This window comes from Phascolarctos cinereus, unplaced genomic scaffold (genome assembly GCF_003287225.1).
Source record: "Phascolarctos cinereus isolate Bilbo 61053 unplaced genomic scaffold, phaCin_HiC Scaffold_5;HRSCAF=322, whole genome shotgun sequence".
NCBI lineage: Eukaryota > Metazoa > Chordata > Mammalia > Diprotodontia > Phascolarctidae > Phascolarctos > Phascolarctos cinereus.
The window spans coordinates 47,034,142-47,054,470 of NW_027555958.1; the positions used below are offsets into that span (position 1 = coordinate 47,034,142).

Here is a 20,329-nt window from a genome sequence, read left to right on the forward strand (position 1 = left end):
GCCATTTTCTTCTCTGGCTCATCTGACAGATGAGGAAACTGAGGCAAACAGGGTTAAGTGGCTTGCCCAGGGTCACACGGCTAGTAAATGTCTAAGACCAGATTTGAACTCAGGTGTTCCTCTGTGCTCTATGCACTCTGTGCACTATAGTGCCACCTACCCTCCCAGTTCCCCAACAGCTAATACCTTCTTTTTTAGATAACCTTCAGTATACTTTGTATATTATATCTTGCGTGTACATAGTTGATTACATATTGTCTCCTATTTTAAAATATGAACTTCTTGAGGGCAGGAACAATGTTTTTACCTTTCTTTATATCTTCAATGCTTAGCCCAGTGCTTGACACTTAGTAAATACTAAATAAATACTTACCTGATTGTCACAAGTGAAATTTAACAAAAAGATAAACTGAGACACTTCTCTGCAGAAGATAACATTTATTAATGGGGGCATGCTGCCTATCAATAAAGGGGGTCAATGGTTGCCTCCCTTTGTTCCAAAGACCCTGAGCAAAAGGATAGTTCCTCTTTTATAGATTTTGGGAAATGCAGAACAAATAACAGAATAAGGTAGATGACATCATAGGATCGGGGACAACATAATTGGCTATAAAGCTGAGGCACAAGGAACAAGACGATTGGTTGGAAGTTTGGTAATGGGACTAGCAATGACCCCCTCCCCCACTTCTTTTCTCATGAGACTAAGAAGTTGTCATTGTCTGAGTATAGCTACAAAGTTTAGAGATAACAGACCAGAACTTTTTGGACAACAAGCTATCCTTGAAGGATAGCTTAGTGGTGTAAAGATACTAGGATCTACTCCCTTCTGTTCACACACATCCACCAAGGTCAGCTAACCTCCTTGAGGCAAGAATGGATCAGTGATTAGCAGGAGAGCTGGATTTCTAAAATTTACTTATTATGGGTCAGCTGAATTCTGAATCAAATTCAGAGACAAAGAGCCATGCCTTCAGCAACTATAGGACAAAAGCAATTCATTGTAAATGGGATCAGTAAGAAAATGATACAGGATGAATTCAGTCTTTTCAACAGCATCATTAAAGGGAACATTGAGATCAATCAGGTTACAGATCTCTTTGAATATGTGAGTCCAGTCTCACCAAGGCACCACCAGGTGATACCTGTGAGTTTATCAGGTCTTCTGCTAATGTGGTACTTGCTGCTCTCTCTGGTACCAGATGTGACAGTTCTGTGTGAACTATTTCTCCCTCACTTTTCAGTGTAAAGACTTCAGGCAAATATTGACTTCACAGGCCCTTATTAGGTGCACTCCATCCCTTGCCGAGAACTCATCATTTGAATAATTTAAGCCATAGTTCAGAAACCCAAATACTATTCTCAGTATCCATCTTCTTAACCAGCTGTCCATTTCTCAAATCTGCCTTTCTCTGTTAAATTCCCTACTGTAATTCATCAGTAGTGGTGAAAATACCACTTGTACTCCTAAAGTCTTCAGGGTTTTAATTTTTTTCCCAGCAATGTTTTCTAATTTTTTTTTTGGTGAGGCGATGGGGTTAAGTGACTTGCCCAAGGTCACACAGCTCTAATTTCTTTTTTAAAAATATCCTTTGTATACAAATGGATCACAAAAAGTGGGTAGTGGTTGTCAGAAGTTTCCCATCATTTTCCAGATACATGCCTCAAGAAGACAGAATTTTGTCTTGTTTATTTCAGGTCCATAGATAGTGGACTTGGAATCCTTCAGCATGGGATCTAGCAATCATCACTCCTCGTTTCTTCTTCTTTTAGCCATTATTGAATGACCTCTTAACAGACGACGCCTGTGGATCCATCATTATTCCTTGGAGCTCAGGAAAGTGCTTCCTCCAGAGGTGATGTAGTGCCTTTCTGTACAAGGGCAGCTAGGTAGTAGAGTGGATGGAGCACTAGACTTGGAATCAGAAGACTCATCTCCCTGAGTTCAAATCTGGCCTCAGATATTTACTAGCTGTGTGACCCTGGGCTAGTTACTTTACCCTGTTTGCCTCAGTTCTTCATCTATCAAATGAGCTGGAGAGGGAAACAACAAAACCGTTCCAGTATCTTTGCCAAGAAAACCCCAAAATGGGTCAAGGAGAGTCAGACATGACAGAAGCAATAACAGCTACAAGAGCCTCCTACTCATCATTTAGTTCCAACTAGTCAATGGTCCTTCTTCTATACGTCACATTTTTCTGCCTTCCAACCTACTGATGTCATACAGAATTCCCTTCTATCTCTTCCCTTTGTTTCCTCTTTGTTCCTTTCATTTAAGAAACATTCTCTTCTCTTTCATATCTTCAAGAATATAGATGCATTCCTCCAGATGTATTCCAGCCTTCATTTTCTCCCTAGGACACAGGACGTCTTGTGTTCAGGGATATTTAAGCATTACTCAGTACTGACAGAAGCATAAACATAGTCTCTGCAGGTCACTGCAAATTTTTTCTTGCCTTCAGTGAGAGTCAAACAAGATGACCTTTAGGGTTACTTCCAGCTGCAAATCTATGATACTGCCCCACCCCCAACCCCCCAGCCTTGAAACAAGATCCATAATCTTTGGACTTTGTAGAGGTTCTCTTGGGTCCCCCCAGACTGCCTGTTTGCCACACCTGTTTTCGGTGCTATGTTCTCAGCTGTTGGGGGCTCCTGATCAAGGCTTCAGTTATTCAGAGTAGGTTTCAGAGTGATGCTTCAGACAATAGCGTGACACTTGGCTGCCTTTGTGTGGAGGTAAGTGCATTGCTGCCAACTCCTAATACGGACAGAAGAAAACAGGAGCCATTCCACAGGCCGAGTCCCATTACAATTAGATCTATCCAGCTCGATTTTCCTTACCATACTTCCCTGACCACTGGGCTTTCTCTCCTCAGAGTGGGGAGAAGACTTAATTTATTTAGCTGGCCGTAAACATCAGATACAAGCAAAGAAACCACAAGACACACAGAAGTAATGAGCCTAATTCGCGAGTAGAACCCTAATTCTCTAATTAAATTTATCCACTCTTTTCACATCACAACTGATCTCTATATATCTCCCTGTATTTTCCTGGTTGCTTGCCTGGATGGGGACAGTGCCAAATGAGGCTTAATTTATTTTGTACACACAAGCCCGTAATGTGGAATCCAAATTTCTAATTAGAGCTACCCACATATTTCACCTTGGAGACAAGAGAAAGGACCACAGCTTGAAGTAGTGACATCATTCCTGAAAGTAGGACTATGCTGGAGCCAGCTCAAACCAGCTGGCACAGCTGACTGCTAAATTTTCAGCATGGGCATTTAAACTCCAAAAATCAGCAAAGGCTACAAATCAGGACTTGAGTTATTGTTGTATTGGTTGTCTAGGCTTAAGAAAGTGATAAGGAAAAGTTAATAATGCAAATGGTGCTTAAAAGTGTATCCTACATACATTCCTCCCTCTACCCCACACCCCAAGCCAGTTATTAAACATTTACCAGCATACCACCAACTGGAAGGTGGTGGTGGTGGTGGTTTGATTGCTTGTCTCTTAATATAGACAAGAATTAAGCATGTTTTGACTAATGTGGAAATATGTCTAATATGATTGTACATGTATAGCCTTTATTAGATTGCATGCCATCTTGGGGAGGGGGGAAGGGAAGGAGGGGGAAAAAGTTGAAGCTCAAAATCTTATAAAAGTGAATGCTGAAAACTAAAAATTAATTAATTTTTTCAAAAAGAATTGAGCATGTTTGTAGTCTAAAGAGAAGGACAGAAAGGAATTACAGTTATTAGACATGGGCAATATCTGAATTCTGAGAAAGCCAGGAGTTCTTAACCTGGGACAAATGAACAACTTTAAAAAATATCTATATTGATCTCTATTAATAACTATATTTTAATAAAATTAGTTTTCTTTGTAATTCTACGTATTTTACTTTATGCATCTAAAAACATTATTCTCAGAAGGGTTTGTCAGGGTTTACCAGACTTCAAGGGGGCCTATGACAGACAAGAAGATTAAAACCCTTGATCTAGGCCCACCCTGTCATTTTTCAAATAAAGATACAGAGGCCCAGAGAGTTTAAATGATTTATCCAAGGCCACACAGGGCCAGGATTCAAATGCAAATCTTTGGACTACAAATCCACTACTTTTTCCTCCAGGGATGTTGAACATGCATGAATGTGAGAGAGGACATGATTGATGGAGCAAGGTCACAGAGGAAAGAGGAGGAGCATTCTGGGGTAAAGAGGGTAGAGGTTAGTTTGGTGGGAGACGGGGGAGGTAGGAGGAGGAGAGCTCTCAGAGATTGGAAGAAAGAAGGAGAAGATGGGTAAACTGCTGGAAAGTTAAGAAGGCTTGAGCAGGGCAGTTCAGAGAGGGGCCTCAATCTTGTAAGGAAAGCAGGGGGCAGGTGCCCTTACCAAGAGGAAGACGGGAGGATCAGGTTTGAGGAGAGAAAAGAAGGTTTGTAACAGCTGCTGTGGAGTGGGGGTGGAGAAGAGAATGAGATGGAAAAAAGAGGAATGAAAGGTTTTGCTATACAGAAGTGTTCTGTTATTCTGAAATTCCCACAGGGTTCAGGGCTAACACATCTCATTAAAGCTTCAGGTTTTAGGAGGAGAATTTATTGCAGGCTAGGTACTCTGCAGATAAATTACATTTATAGCCCCTGCCTGGGGAAAAATAGGAGTTTACTAAGAAATTGCTTCTTTCTATTTTTTCCACTGTTCTGTTTGCTGGGATGGATGGGTGACCCCAGAGAGGGTACAGTTGCACTGAAGGGTTTGTGTCCTGGCCATGCCCCTGTGAGTAGCAAAATAAACAAGGACGTGAATCTCCTCTTATTTCCATAAGTACGACAGGGCCTGTGGAATTTGCTTGCATCCTCAAGAAAAGGCAATTGCAGTTTTACAAATGACTAACTGTATTCTTATTAAAATACGTGAAGTCCTGGCAGTGGGCTCGTGTGATCTCAGATTGTGAGGAAATGTTGATATAGTTTCTGTCATAAGATTTCAGCTGATAATAATAGCTCCCATTAAGGTATGCTCCCATCTTGTCTCTTTACCCTCTAACATCGATTCTTCTTCGCAAGGCTGCCAAAGTGATGGACTGATGAGGCCACACCTTTCATTCCCCTCCCTTCCCAGTCAGTAAACCCTAGTGGTCTGCTACTTCCTCTCAGGCCAGACACAAATTCATCTACTTGTCATTTAAAGTCTTTCACGATCAGGGCCCATTCTATCTTTCCAATCTTTGTTTGTATTGTTCCTTCTTGGACTTCTATGGTCTACCTGTACTGGTCTGTTTCCTGTTCTCACACACCGGTCTCCATCTTTCTCCATCTGCACGTCTTTGCTTGGGATCTTGCCTATACCTGGAAGGCTCTCCTTTCCTCATCTCCAACTCACTTTCCTCCAGGACTCAACTGGAGCACCATTTTTAGCACTGGACTTTTTTCTGGGACCCCAGCTGCTAGGGCCTTTTCCTTCAAGGTTATCTTGTAACAGCTTTACATATAATCTGCATATACCTAAATATCTGCATGTTGTCTCCTCTGCTAGAATGTAAGTTTCTTTTTTTTTTCTTTTTAGGCAATTGGGGTTAAGTGACTTGCCCAGGGTCACACAGCTAGTAAGTGTCAAGTGTTTGGTCTGAGGCCGGATTTGAACTCGATAGAATGTAAGTTTCTGGAAGGCAGGGATTATTTCACTTTGTACCTCTAGCTCTTCACTTAGTGCCTAGCATGTAGTAGGCTCTTAATAAATGGTTGTGGATTAATTGATTGACACATGGATTTGATCCTCACCACAACCCTGTGAGGTAGGTGTTATTATTATTATTTCCATTTTGCAGATAAGAAAATTGAGGCTAGAAGAGATTAAGTGACTTGCCCAGGGTCATATAGCTAGAGGAAGAGCAAGGAGGGTGAATTTACCGACAGGAGAGTTAAGCAAAGAGAATGGGAAGAAGTGATGTGCGGGTAAATGTTTAACAACTTTCGGGGGGGGGAGCAGGCAGAGGGGGAAGGGATGTATGCACGATGCACTTTTAAGTTGAATCTTCATTATTAACATTTTCTCCATCATTTTCTTAAGTCCAGACAATCAGCAAAACACTGAATCAAGCCCTAATTTGTAGCATCTGCAGATTTCCAAAGTGTAAACGCTCACACTTAAAAATTGAGCAATCTACTCTCTCCAGCCATTTGGAGCCAGTTCCAACACACCCCTTATTGAGGGCAGCTAGATGGCGCAGTGGATAGAGCACCGGCCCTGGATTCAGGAGGACCTGAGTTCAGATCCGGACTCAGACCCATAACACTTACTAGCTGTGTGACCCTGGGCAAGTCGCTTAACCCCCATTGCCCAACCAAAAAAAAAAAAAACCACACCCCTTATTGGAAGGGAAGGAATTTGGGAGGAAAAGTATAAATGGAATGATTTAAAAAGAAAATAAATCCATTCACATCCCTTAACTCCTTGTACTAGAAATTTTGAAAATGGGGCCTGATACTTAAGTTTCATGTGATATGATCACTAGATCGGAAGCCTTTTGAGCTTTTTGGGAGAGGAAAAAACTCTCTGGCTACTTGTGCTCCACTAAGTCAGTTGTTAGTCAAGGCTCAGGAGGGGAAATAAAAAGCACTGGAATGGTTCTGTAACCCTCTCCTCCAACCCTAACCTTTCTCCATCTTTTCCCTTTTCCAAAGTTCCCCAGAAAAGAGGAGAAGGAAAGAGAAGACAGACCATAGTAACAACTGGCAAACCTATCTTGTTTGCTGTTCACCATGACCCTTATTATACACATGCTTTTGTCCAAACTTGCACTTTCGTGGGTGGAAACTCACTTTATCGATGCGGATTGGCAACTGCACCTGCAATTCATACTTATAGTTGCCCGTGGAATCTAACAAATTAAATGACTTGCCCACAGTCACACAGCTAAGTAAGTGTCTGAGGCAGGACCCCAACTCAGATGGCTCTTCCTGATTCCATGTCCAGCTCTGTCCTCCACCTCACTCAGTGATTTGTTATTGTTATTATTCAGTTGTTCTCAGTCATGTCCGACTCTTTGTGACCCCATTTGGGGTTGTCTTGGCAGAGATACCCAGTGATTTGCCTTTTCCTTCTCCAGCTTATTTTACCAATGAGGAAACTGAGGCAAATAGAGTTAAGTGACTTGTCCAGGGTCATACAGCTAGCAAGTGTCTGAGGATGAGTCTTCCTGACTTAAGCTATGGGTCAGGTGGAAAGATTCCATGATCCTTAGGGTACAGGGGCAAAGAAGATCATAATCTTTAATGCTTTCTACTGATGAAATCACATGCTGTTTCTGATTTTGAAGCATCCGACAGTGCAGAGAACTTTGGTGGCAAGAAGGCGGCTGGTAGAACAATGTATAAAGTCCTGGGCCTTTAGTCAGAAAGACAATCTCAAATCCAGCCTCAGACACTTAACTAGCTGTGTGATCCTAGACAAGTCATTTAACCTCTGCCTCAGTTTCCTCAACTACAAAATGAGAATAATAATAGCACCCAACCCCCAGGGTTTTTGTAAGTATCAAATGAGATAATTGTAAAAAAAAAAAAGTGCTTAGCACAGTGACTGGCATATAGTAGATGCTATATAAATGTTTATTCCCTTCTCCTTTCTAGGTCTTCAGAAACTATTGTTGAAGAAAAAAGGGCTGTAGCAAACATATTGTGGTATATAGGTACATGCATGTTTGCTGAATTTTTTTTTTTTGGCTAGGCAATGGGGTTAAGTGACTTGCCCAGGGTCACACAGCTACTAAGTGTTATGTGTCTGAGGCTGGATTTGAACTCAGGTCCTCCTGAATCCAGGGCCGGTGCTCTATCCACTGCACCACCTAGCTGCTCCTTAAATATATACCTAATTGTAAGGAGATTTGATTCTTTTTTAAATTTTTATTTTTAGGCAGTTAGGGTTATGTGACTTGCCCAGGGTCACACAGCTAGTAAGTGTTAAGTGTTTGGTCTGAGGTCACATTTGAACTCAGGTCCTTCTGACATCAGGGCCAGTGCTCTACACACTGCGCCACCTAGCTGCCCCAACGTTTGCTGAATTTTAAATGAAAAAACAGTGATGGAGTGGAAAGTACTACGGAGTAGGAGTCAAGAAAACCGGGGTCTAGGATTCTCATTCCTGTTCTGCAGTTAACTAGCTGAGAGACCTTAGGTGAGTCACTCAATTTCTTTTGAGTTGGCTGAATTGGATAATCTCTAGGACAGTAGCTCCCAGTTCTTTCAAGTATGAGGGTTCCTTCTAAAAATCAAATATCTTCTCAGACTGCCACGAGATGGTAGATGTACTTTTGGCATCCATTGATTGAGGGAGCACCTGATGACAAAAATCAGTCTGGATTCAGTAACACCTTCAATTAAATCTATTATTTATTTTATTAATCTCTCATCAACAGATTTATTAAGTTTATTTTGATAACCAACACATCTGTATGCATTTTAAAAATAGGCATGTGGCAGGTGAAAGATGAAATTTGACCTGACAGAATCATGCATGTATGTGCAAAACATTATTCTTGTTCTTTGTTATATTGAGTCATTTCATAATATAGCTAGTATCTCTATGAGTTTGCATACACCTTACTGTAACTCCTCCCCAAAGTCCCCAGGTTGGGAACTGTGGCTTTTGGATTTCTTACTTTGCTGAGTCTAAAAGAATAGAATGATATTCTATCCTGCTCCACCTTGAGCTGCAAGGTCTGTCTTACTCTTATAGATTAGCTGCCTGTCTTCATGCTTAGAGTTTTTTTGTTTGTTGTTTTTACTTTTTGGTGAGGCAATCTGGGCTAAGTGACTTGCCCAGGGTCACACAGCTAGTAAGTGTCAAGTGTCTGAGGTTGGAGACCTCTATCCACTGTGCCACCTAGCTGCCCCCTTGCTTAGGGTTTTTAAAGACTTTAGGTGCCCAAATGGCTACATAAGGAGATGATCTAGGTAAGGGAACTGGAGAGATAACTGTTTCCCCTGTCCCCAAAACAGTTAAATGGAGATTGTTCAGCCTGAGATAGAGGCATGACCTACACACTTCATTTCCCATGAAGCTTGTGGCTGAGAGAGCATCACTCTGATAGAAATCCGTTAGACTATGTAGCCCACAATGCTTGGGCAACAGGCCAGACTATGATTGGTGGAGAGGATGAAAGTTGGGGCTGCCTGAGATGGAGCAGATCATGGGAAAGGACTTACGAAAGCAGTCATCAGGCTGTGGTTGGAGGGGAGTTCAGAAGAGGACCAAGTAGAGTGGGATGGTCATGGTAGCTCCAAATCCAGGCATTGTGGTTGGATCCTTAGGACTCTAGGCTCCCCACAAATCTGTAATGCTCACCCCTCCCCAACCCTGGTTTAGTTTGGATAAAATCAACTGGGCAACTCGTGACTTGAGCCCTCATCCATTTCAGTCTCTATGTCTAGTCATATAAAGAGCATTATGAAACAATGTAAATAACAGAAAGGGAGTCCAGTAGAAAAAGCATTCTTGGGATCCATATATAAATGAAAGTAATTTCCTATACCTCCAGGAAGTAGTTAGAACCAAATCCCCCTTAATCCCTTTGATTCCCCAACATAGTGAGAAATGGACCCAGTCACTCATAAATCCATGGTTCCTGTGATAGATAAATGCTAAGGGTGCAGGGTCATCTGTCTCTCCTGGGAATTTCTTAGGTTTCAATGGCTCATACCTTTTACTTCCTCTCTGAAGTCATCAGAGTCCCAGGGGTGGGGAATCTGCAGCCTCCAGGCCACACGTGTGTGGCCCTCGAGGTCCTCAAGTGGAGCCCTTTGCCTGAATACAAACTTCACAGATCAAAATGCTGCAGGCTCCCCCACCCCTGGACCACAATTCCTAGATTCAGAGATGTGGTGGCCAGGCTGTCCAGGTGACCTTTTTTTGTCTCCCCTTCTCACTGTAAGCTGTTCTTCTTGCCTCTGTCCATTTGGGTTACATACTCCTGCTCTGGAAACCTTGGTGTTTGGTTTTCTTTCTTTTTTTTTTTTTTAAACTTCTACCTTAAAAAGCCTTACCCTCAGAGTCTTCTAGGTAGCATAATAGACAGGGTGGCTGATTTGGAGTAGGAAGATCTGAATTCCAATCCTTTATCAGACACTTACTGTGTGATCTTAGTCACTTAACCTCTTGTCCCTCAGTTTTCTGTAAAATGGGGATAATTGTACCTACATCCTGGTGTTGTTATAAGGATGAAATGAGGCAATATGTGAAGTGCTTACTTAAAGTAAGATTAAGTAAGCAAACCTTAAAGTGCTATATAAGTGCTAACTATAATAATAATTATGATTATGTGCTGACACCACTTGGTGGGCAGCCCGAGCACGGGAGGAGACATAATATAGCAAATTTTTCCCAGCGAGTGATGCTTATAGTCCCGGGTATTGTGGACAACGAAGTTCTGAGGGCACGCTCTCTACCCTTAGGAAAATGGGAAATAAGCAGCCACCTCTGAGCTTGCTTTGAATCAGAAGCTTTAACGACTAAGAAAAGTGCTGTTGTTTTTTTAAGAAAGAAAAAAAGTCTTTGTTACCGAGGGCAATGCCTCCTCCCCCGCAGCAATCATTTCTCATCCACGTGGCCGTAATCCGAAGCGCGAGGAGAGGCTCGCTCCTTCCCCCACTCTGGAAAGCTCTTGGCATCCGTCTTCGCACTTGCTTGTTGCACCGAGGCACGGCACGGGAGGGGAGGATGTTTGGCCCATAAGCCAGCCTGTCTCTGTCAGCAGCTTTGTAGCTGTTGCTCCACTTCCCCGAAGGGAAGGTCAGCAGCCGTTGGCCCCCTGCCAGGCCCGGGGCCACCGAGGATGCAACAGCCTTGACCAATGCAGGATCCCACTCTGAGGCTGCCTCAGCCCCGACGGGCTGCTTTGGGAAGGGTTAGTTCCAAAACGCCCGAATGGTCGAAAGTAAACCACAGCAAGCGGCCACGACAAAAACTTTCAATGTGAACTTTCCTTATAATGCCCTGCCAACCCAAACAGAGGCTGGCCTCCAGCTCTCTTCTTCCCCCTCCGTCTCTCCCTCTGATCTGTCTGTTTTTAATTGTAAATTCTGCGTAACCTGGAGACTTGGTCCCAATCCTCTTCTCACTCGCCGGAGTAAAGCCTTCCCCCCTTTGCCTTCAGTGAGATGAGTGATTTGGAATCCTAGAGCCTTAGAACTGGGAGGGACCGTCTTGTCCACCCCCATCATTTCGCAGAAGAGGAAACGAAGCCTGGAGCTTGCCAGTGACTTCCCCAAGAGCAGGGAGCTAGTTAGTGGCAGAGCTGGGGCTGGAGAAAGGGTCCCTTTGCATACTTTAAGTTCACTTCTTTCTACTTCCTCATTTTGCTCTACTGTTTTGAGAGGCTAGAAGAAAGTCCATAGCTTTGGAATTTTCTTCCCCCCATAACCCTACTGTGTGACATTCTAACCCTACTGTGGCATCCTTTGTGGAAAGGAGTCTAATTTGAATGCAGCCTTGAGATCAGAGCCTGTTCTTGCCTTTATATATATTTTTTCTGTATTCTGGTATGTTTATGTATTTCAGAGCTGGGCTATTGGAAACCAAACCTCTTGAGCCATGGCAGGGTAGGACAATAGAGCTCCATCATTAGCATCGGGGTAGGTAGGTGGCATAGTGAATAGACTGCTAAGCCTGGAATCAGGAAGACCCGAGTTCAAATTCAGCCTCAGACCTTGCTCATGTACAACCCTGGACAAGTCACTTGATCCTGTTTGCCCCAGTTTCCTCTTCTGTAAAATCAGAAGGAAAAGGCAAATCACTCCAGTATCTTTGCCAAAAAAAACAAAACAAAACACAAATGGGGGTCATGATGAGGAAGATGCTACTGAACAAAAATTAGAATCAACATCACAAAATTCTCTTTGTCATATACAGAACAGCACCAGGCCCTAAGGAACCACTAAGGATATGTTTGTAAATATCTAGTTGGTGTCAATCCTGAGCATTATTGAAAGGGAGATGAGGGGTTAGCATCAGCGGAGCGTGGGGGTGTCCGGAGACAGACATGCGCACAGACAAAGAAAAGCTTCCTGAGCTTTTCTCAAGCACGATCAGAAACATCAGAATATTGAGAGTGCTGCCCAGTCATGAAGACCAAAGCCTCAGCCGGTAAACTGAGGTAGAGCGAGATGGAAAGGTCATCCAAGTGTACAGAGTGGATGTTACTCTCTGTCCTCTGCCGCATGCCCAAAGTAGAGTTGTTACTACCTGGTATCCTCACGCTCTCTTGAAGCTCAGACACCTAAATATTCCCTCACTCTTCCCCCAGGACAGCAAGCCCCTTAAAGACTGGTACTAGTTTATTTCTGTTTCCACATCTCCAGTCCCTAGCATTCAGTAAATGCTTTAAAAAAAATTGTTAAAATGAATTGAATTAGAGGACAGGAGCAGCTCAATCCATAGATTAGGTTGGTGGCTCGTTTGTGGTCAGAGTGGGGCTCCAAGGCCTGCCTTATCCAAAATATCTCCCCCACTTGTCATGAAATTCCCACCATTAAACATTTTGTCTCCATAAGGGTATTATGAAAATGAAAATACTATGACAAAAGAGTTTAAAATCTCTATTCCAAAGCCTGGTTAAATTTGGTTTAAACATTGCTTTTAAAATATTTTGTAAGGGATAACAAAATCTTTCTGGAAGCATTCCTACAAAAAAAGAAAAAGGCTGAATCTGATACTGCCTTAGAACCCTCCCTAAGGTAATGATTGTATTCAAAACATAGTTTATTCAAGTGCAATCTAAAGAAATCACTAAAGAAATTCATGATGGAAATTGCTATCCACACTCAGAGAAAGAGCTATGGAGTCTGAATGCAGAGGAAAACATACTATTGACTCTCCTTTTCCTTTGTGGTTTTGTTTTATTGCTTCATTCTCGTGGTTCCTCCCATTAGTGCTAATCGTTCTTTACATCATGACTGATGGGAAAATATGCCTAACGTGAATGTAAATGTAGAGCCTATGTCAGATTGTACGCCATGGGTGGGGGGGAAGAAGTGGGAGGGGGAGGAAATTAAGGCTCAAAATCTTGTGAAAGTGAATGTTGAAAACTAAAAATAAATTAAATTAAAAAAATAAAATTAAAAAAAAAATCACCCCACTAAGTTGGAGAGAAGGGAACATTTCATTTCTCTTCTAAAAATGTTATTATGGACATATTCACTGGCAGACATGCTGTTACCACCAGTTTTCACACACAGGTACTTTCTCTCTCTCTGTCTCTCTCTCCTGCACAAAAATTAAAGGGCACTCAGAAATGTTCCATTCATTTATGCAAAATCTGATTTGCTGCTCATAGATTCTCTGTGTCTGAACAATACAAGTTTAAGTACCCTTAACTCTCTGCACAGAAAAGAAAGTGCCCAGAAAAAGGTCAGAAGTAGTCCCAGTGTTGCTGTGTAAGAGGTTGAGAGGTTGTGACCCCTCAAAGACTGAAGTACATGGGTCATCTGGAATGAATTCACAAACTCAAGCATTCTTTAAGCCAAGGTGGCAAAGTTTATTGTTACGCTTTTCAGCGGGCAAGGATTCTTAAAGGATCCTGCAACCTTAGAGGGGCACAGTTAAAGTTTATATAGGATAAAACACAATAAAACATGTGCCAAATATGCTAACTAGGGGATTCAGGGTGGGATTAGGGAGTGGTTAAGGAGTGGTCAGTTCTTAAAAGAACATGCACTTCTTGTATCTCCTGAGCAGGTGTTTTACCCAGAGTTCACTAGGAAGAGCCCACAAGGGGGGCCACATGAAGGTGTGGTTTTAGGCCTGCTACATCACTAAGTTGACTAGAGTTCAGAGTAACTGAGAGTTGTCCAGTCTGCCACCAATCAATGTCTTGTTTGACAAGATAGATGTGGGGAGTATACGTATGTCTTAAGTCTAGAATACAGTTAATGAGGAGCCCAGGATGTAGATAATGTGGTAGGGTGGTAGGATAGTATAGTAGTGGGTAAGAATGTCTTTATGACCCAGTGCAAAGCCAGTTTAAACTAATAAATCCTTTAGGTGCTGTTTGTAACTGCACCAGGGAGAGAGATAAGGGTCTTGCTGGGGCCCACTCATGAGTAATTGCTAAGCACAGGGTCCTTGGGCTGGGGAGAAACTGTCAGGGACAGTGTTTCTGAGGCTAGGGAGAAATTGGGGTCCAAGTACAAGCACCCAAACACAAGCACCCAAGCACCCCATCACCAGTGCTTGGGATATGAAATTGGTGTGTGAGGGTACTGGGATCTGGAGTCTCCAAAAAATCTCTTAGGGCTGGAATCATGGATAGGGAGAGCCAGTTTCCACCCTTACCCTTGTAGCTATTCTTGAAGTCAAGGCTTCCTACTTATAATGGGGAGTGGGAAGGACCCTTATATGCAAAAAAACCCGACTGTGGTGCTGTTTCAGCTCTGCAGTCTCTCATCGGCAGAGTCCCTCTTCCCATCTCTCTCACAGTCAGCATTGTCTGGCAGGTGTGCTGCATTCCCTTTCTTCCTCTCCTTTGCACTCTGGATCTCTAGATGGATTCAGTCACTCTGACAGCAATTCAGGCTCTCTGTTTCTGTTTCGTCCCTCACCAAGCCCAGGGGCTAGTTTCTCCTGATCATACCTCCTCATTCACCAGCATTAAGACAATGTCATGGTTCTCAAATACAACTAGAGAATAATTGGCAGCTGTAGACAGCTGTGTGCCTCCCCCCTTCTTTCCATCTTCTTTTCTGTGCAGCTGTTCCCCCTCTGTAGGCTCTCTCTGACTGTGACAAATGGCAAATTGGTAGGGAAACTTGTAATTGGGAAAAACCAGTGACGAGTCCATACTACTGACACAAAAATACTGACTGCAATTTCTTTCTGTGTCTCTCTGCCTATGTCTCTGTCTCTCTACCTCTCTCTGTCTCTTTGTCTCTCTCTTTGCTTCTCTCTGTCTCTTTGTCTCTGTCTCTATGTCACCCTCTGTCTCTGTCTCTCTGTCTATCTGTCTGTCTCTCTCATAAAACAAGGGAGTTAGAGGGAACAGTAGACATTCCTAGTAACATTTGGGGCTTTCAAAAATGCCCCTAGGTTCTCAAGACTGTTTAGATAGGTCAGCTTTGCATACAGGCAGCTGAGGCTTTATCTGAATTATTGGGTTATCAGAGACTCCCCTTCCCAATGAATGGATCTCCTGATCTGAAGCAGGTCCTAAGCATAACCATAGGAGATGACTGGGGCTCTAGAAGACACAAAAACACCGCGATTCCTTCTCTGGCTCCTGTCCCACCAGCTCAGTCCACTAATGGAGTACACAAAAAAGTCTCCATGGGATGGATGTGGGAAGGGTGAGATATGCAGCTCCTCCCCATTGAAGCTGCACCTGGGTGCCAAAGGCTTACTCGAGGCAGTTCCTCATGGTGCTGAGCCAGTTCTGCCCAAAGGTGAAAGGATTTTTTCCTATCTTAACCTACCAGCAATAGAAAAACTGCTCTTGCTTCTCCTTAAATACTCTAGCCAAACACTACTTTCACCCAATGAAATGGTGGTATAGCTTCCTAATGATACTGTAAGGAATAGGGTGGGGCTGGAGGGAAGGTTTGATGGAGAATGTGCAGTTCTATAGGGACCATCTTTAGGATCAGGGGCAGAGCTGCCTTACCTTCTTCCTGTTCACCATGAGGGTTTTGGGGCTTTGGGGTAGCTTTGACTCCACCCTCAGCAACTTTCCCTTCTGGGTTCGAATTCTGTCAAGACTGTTTCAAGCAATCAGTTTCCCAAGAGGCATGAGGGATGAGTGCTTGCCTCCCTCTCAAACACAGCTGCCACATGGCTGTGAACTCAAGGCATCTAAATCAAGCCTGAGCCTGAGTTTGGGGCTGTGTTTTTGTCTTTTTGTTGTTTCCTGATCTTAGGTGAAGGAATATCTGTCCTGAGATGGATATGTTCAGGCTTGGATGCCACCTTGTGAGTTCCAGAAGTCCAGGGCTCTTGGGTCCTTTTGGTAGGAGCTGACTTAGGACCTGGGGAAGAGTCCCTGGAAGCAGCTCCAACATTTCTTTGGAGAAGACAACTACCACCAAGAAGAAGTGCCCAAAATGGTCTTTTTTTTTTTTGCAATTACATAAGACATTTCCATATTAGTCATTTCGTACAAAAAGACTCCAATTAAAGAAAAAAAATTTTTTGAAAAAGAAAGTGAAAACTAGCATGCTTCAGTCTGTATTCAGACAATATCAGTTCTTTCTCTGGAGGCAAATAGCATGCTTCATCATTAGTCCTTTGGGATTGTCTTGGATCATTGGATTGTGGAGAATAACTAAGTGATTCGCAATTCTCCATCCAACAATTTCACTATTACTGCGTACAATGTTGTCCTGGTTCTGTGTACTTCGTTATGCATCCGTTCATGTAAATCTTTCCAGGTTTTTCTGAAACCATCTCGCTTGTCATTTCTTATAGCACAATAATTTTCCATTACAATCATAAATCACAGCTCGTTTAGCCATTTCCCAGTTGATGGATGTCCCTTTGAGGTCCAATTCTTAGCCACTGCAAAAATAGCTGCTATAAATATTTTTGTACAAATAGGTCCTTTCCCTTTTCCCTCTTTTGGGATGTCTTTGGGATATAGACCTAGGAGTGGTATTGCTGGATCCAGCGGTATGCACAATCTTATAGCCCTTTGGGCATGATTCCAAATTGCTCTCCAGAATGGCTGGATCAGTTTACAACTCCACCAACAAACAGTGCATTAGTATCCCAGTTTCCCCACATACCCTCCAATATCCAACATTCCCTTTTTTATCCTATTAGCCCCTCAGATAGGTGTGAGATGGTATCTCAGAGTTGTTTCAATTCACATTTCTATGATCAATAGTGATTTAGAGCATTTTTTTCCCCATATGACTATGGATAGCTTTGATTTCTTTGTCTGAAAACTGCCTGTCCATATCCTTTGATCACCTATCAATTGGGGAATGACTTGTATTTTTATAAATTTGACTCAGTTTTCTATATATTTGAGAAATGAGGCCTTTATCAGAGATACTTGTTACAAAAAAAATTTCCCAGTTTTCTGCTTTCCTTATAATTTTGGCTGCATTGGTTTTGTTTGTGCAAAAACTTTTTAATTTTATGTAATTAAAATGATCTATTTTACATTTTGTAATGCTCTCTCTATATCTTCTTTGGTCCTAAATTCTTCCCTCATCCATAAATCTGACAGATAAACAATTCCATGCTCTCTAAATTTGCATGTGGCATCACCCTTTGTATGTGAATCATATACCCCCAAAATGGTCTTTTTTGCCAGAGGGCATCTACTGTAAGGAGAAACAGATCAGGACTGAAGTGAATGTAAATTGCTTAATCAGCAGTTCCATCAACTGTTTTTTGTTGTAGTGGTTCTAATGAAGTTTAACTATCAGCTTCTAGAAAGATCATAAAAATAGTCACAATTCTCTGATGCTGTCAATGCATGTTATGAATCTTTTGTATTCCTTAGCAAGTAGGAAATAAATATCTACCCCGACTTGATTTTCATTGTACAGTAAATACCTTATTATTATAATACACTTTGGGATGTAAAGACACGCCATGAGCCAAAGTCTAAGCTACAAGTAAATTTCTCACCATGGCAACCAAGTGAGGGTTTAACAAAATGAAGAACATCAGGAAAGGGAATTTATCCACCCCCTCTTCTTGTTAGAGCCAAGGCTCCTCCAGAACTGAAACTAGTTGGACCACTTGCAGGGGTCCAGAGGAGAGAAATCCCTTTGGGAGAAGGGAGTGAATGCAGTACTAAAGCCCAGCAGTGAGTAACTCCTTTAAATGTTAAAATATAATTCTTCTTGTGTGACTCCACTGGGTTCTTGTAGCTGCAATGCTAATAGTATCTTTCATTACTTCCTCCTCTCCCTCCTCTCCTGAAACTTCAACTGAGACCATGCCCTAGAGGAACTTTCACCTTGGGACCTTCTCTTCTGATTGGTGACTACCTCTCCTGGACCACTATTTCATTTTTTAAAAATTTCTTTATTTGTTTTATTTTTAATTTATGGAATAAAACAAGCATTTCCATAACACAGTACAATTTTAAAAAAAAGATTTCACTTGAAATTGCATATCTACTATGCACAACTTGCTATTCCTTTCAAATATACAATAAACTTATCATATGAATTTCTTTTATTTTCCTTTTTTTTCCTTCCCTCCTCCCTCATCCTAGAGGATCCTACATTGGATACAAGTAGGCGTATATCTATATCTATATCTATATCTATATCTATATCTATATCTATATCTATATCTATATCTATATCTATATCTATATCTATATCTATATCTATATCTATATCTATATCTATATCTATATCTATATAATTATTCTATATATATATACTTTAAATTTATCAGTTCTTTCTGTGGATGCAGATACTGTCTTTCTTCATATGTCCTTTATACTTAATTTGGGTATTTATAATAGACAAAATAACTTATTCACTCAAAGTCATTCTTAAAACAATATTGCTGTTATTTTATACAGCATTCTCTTGGTTTTGCTCATTTTGCTCTTCACTATTTCATGCAAGTTTTTCTAAAATCATTGAAGTCATCATTTCTTACAACACAGTAACATTCCATCACAATCAATATACAGCTTGCTGAACCATTCCCAACATTTAGATTCTTTTTATTTTTCCTGAATCATCTTTAGAAATAGATCAAGTAGTGGTATCGCTGGGTCAAAGCATTATAGGTAATTTAATAATTCTTTTGGCACAATTTCAGGTTGCTCTCTGAAATGGCTGGATCAGTTCACAATGTCACCACCAATGAATTAGTCTGGTTGCGGACTCTGTCAAGATCATCCCTCTTTTCCTTTTCCCCAACTCTCTGCAGTTCTGGAATCAGGAATCGTGATTAAATGAACTCTGGTCTTATTCCTGGGTGGGATTTGTCATCTATTCTCAGTGTCATCTATTCTCATCTCCTCTCCCTAGCCACCACCCCTCCAATTAGAATGTAAACTTCTTGAGGGCAGACTCTCTTTGCCTTTATGTCTGTAATCACCCAGCATTTTTAGCTCAGTGCTCGACACATTTTTGTTGCTGTTTAGTTGTTTTAATCATGTCCAACTCTTTGTGATACCCTTTGGGGTCTTCTTGGCAAAGATACAGAAGTGGTTTGCCATTTCCTTCTCCAGTTCATTTGACAGGTGAGGAAACTGAGGGAAGCAGGATTGAGTGATTTGCCCAGGGTCATGCAGATAGTAAATGTTTTAGGTCAGATTTGAACTCAGGTCTTCCTGATGCCAGACCTGGTGCTCTATCCACTGCACTACCTAGCTTTCCCACTTGACACATAGTACATACTTAATAAATGCTTATTCATTTATTCATTCCCTTCCCCTCTGCCTGGAAAAAAAGATCTGGACTCCCTAGGGATGTGGGGGGTGGGGGGAACTGCTTCAGACCCGGAAAGGTGTAGACTTTTTTAAAAAATTCAATTTATTTTTTTCAATCAGTAAAAAAATCTTCCTTCTCTCCCTCCTACCCTTTCCTCCTCCAAATGAGAACAGAAACAAAACAAAACAAAAATGTTACAAAAATGTGCAGCCAAGCAAAACAAATTTCCACATTGACTATGTCCATAAAAAACAATGTACCCTTCACAGTCTGAATCCTTCACCCTTCTGTCAGGAGGTTTCACCTTGAGTCCTCTGGAATCCTAGTTGATCATTTTGCTGATCAGAGTTCCCAAGTCTTCCAAAATTGTTTTTTACAATATCGTTGTCATTATATAGATTATTCTCCTGGTTCTGCTCACTTCACTCTGCATCAGATCATACAATTCTTCCCAGGTTTCTCTGATATTCCCCATTCCTTTCATCATGTCTTACAGCACAATACTATTCCATCACTTCTATATGCCATAACTTGTTCAGCCATTCCCCAATTGATGGACATTTCTTCAGCTTCCAATGCTTTACCACTCCAAAAAGAAGTATAACTATATTTTTTATACATCCTTAGTTAGAAATCATGTTGCTTAGGACTAATCTCTACTTTAATCTGCCCTCTCTTATTGTCCTCTCTCTCTTTTTTCTCCTTTACTTCCCATTTCCATGTTGAGTGAAGTGTATTTCTGTACTTAATTGTGTGTGTGTGTGTGTGTGTGTGTGTGTGTGTGTGTGTATTCTTCCCTCCTCTGGCCAGTTCAGATGAATGTTAGGTTTAAGTGTCAGCTGCTCCCCTAAACCCTTCTTCCTTGTTTGCATAGACTTGTAATTGGTTACCCTGATTTTGTGAGATACTTTTGCCTAAACTTTCTTTCTCCTCCTCC

General features: G+C 41.7%; 1 long non-coding RNA gene across 1 annotated transcript; it reads right to left on the minus strand.

The window, feature by feature from the left end:
- Positions 1-418: 418 nt before the first annotated feature.
- Positions 419-11,243, minus strand: LOC144457513 (uncharacterized). Its single transcript, XR_013486864.1, has 2 exons — positions 10,554-11,243; positions 419-8,332 (listed from the first exon to the last, which is right to left on the minus strand). It is a non-coding gene; the product is annotated as an uncharacterized LOC144457513 (long non-coding RNA).
- Positions 11,244-20,329: the final 9,086 nt, after the last annotated feature.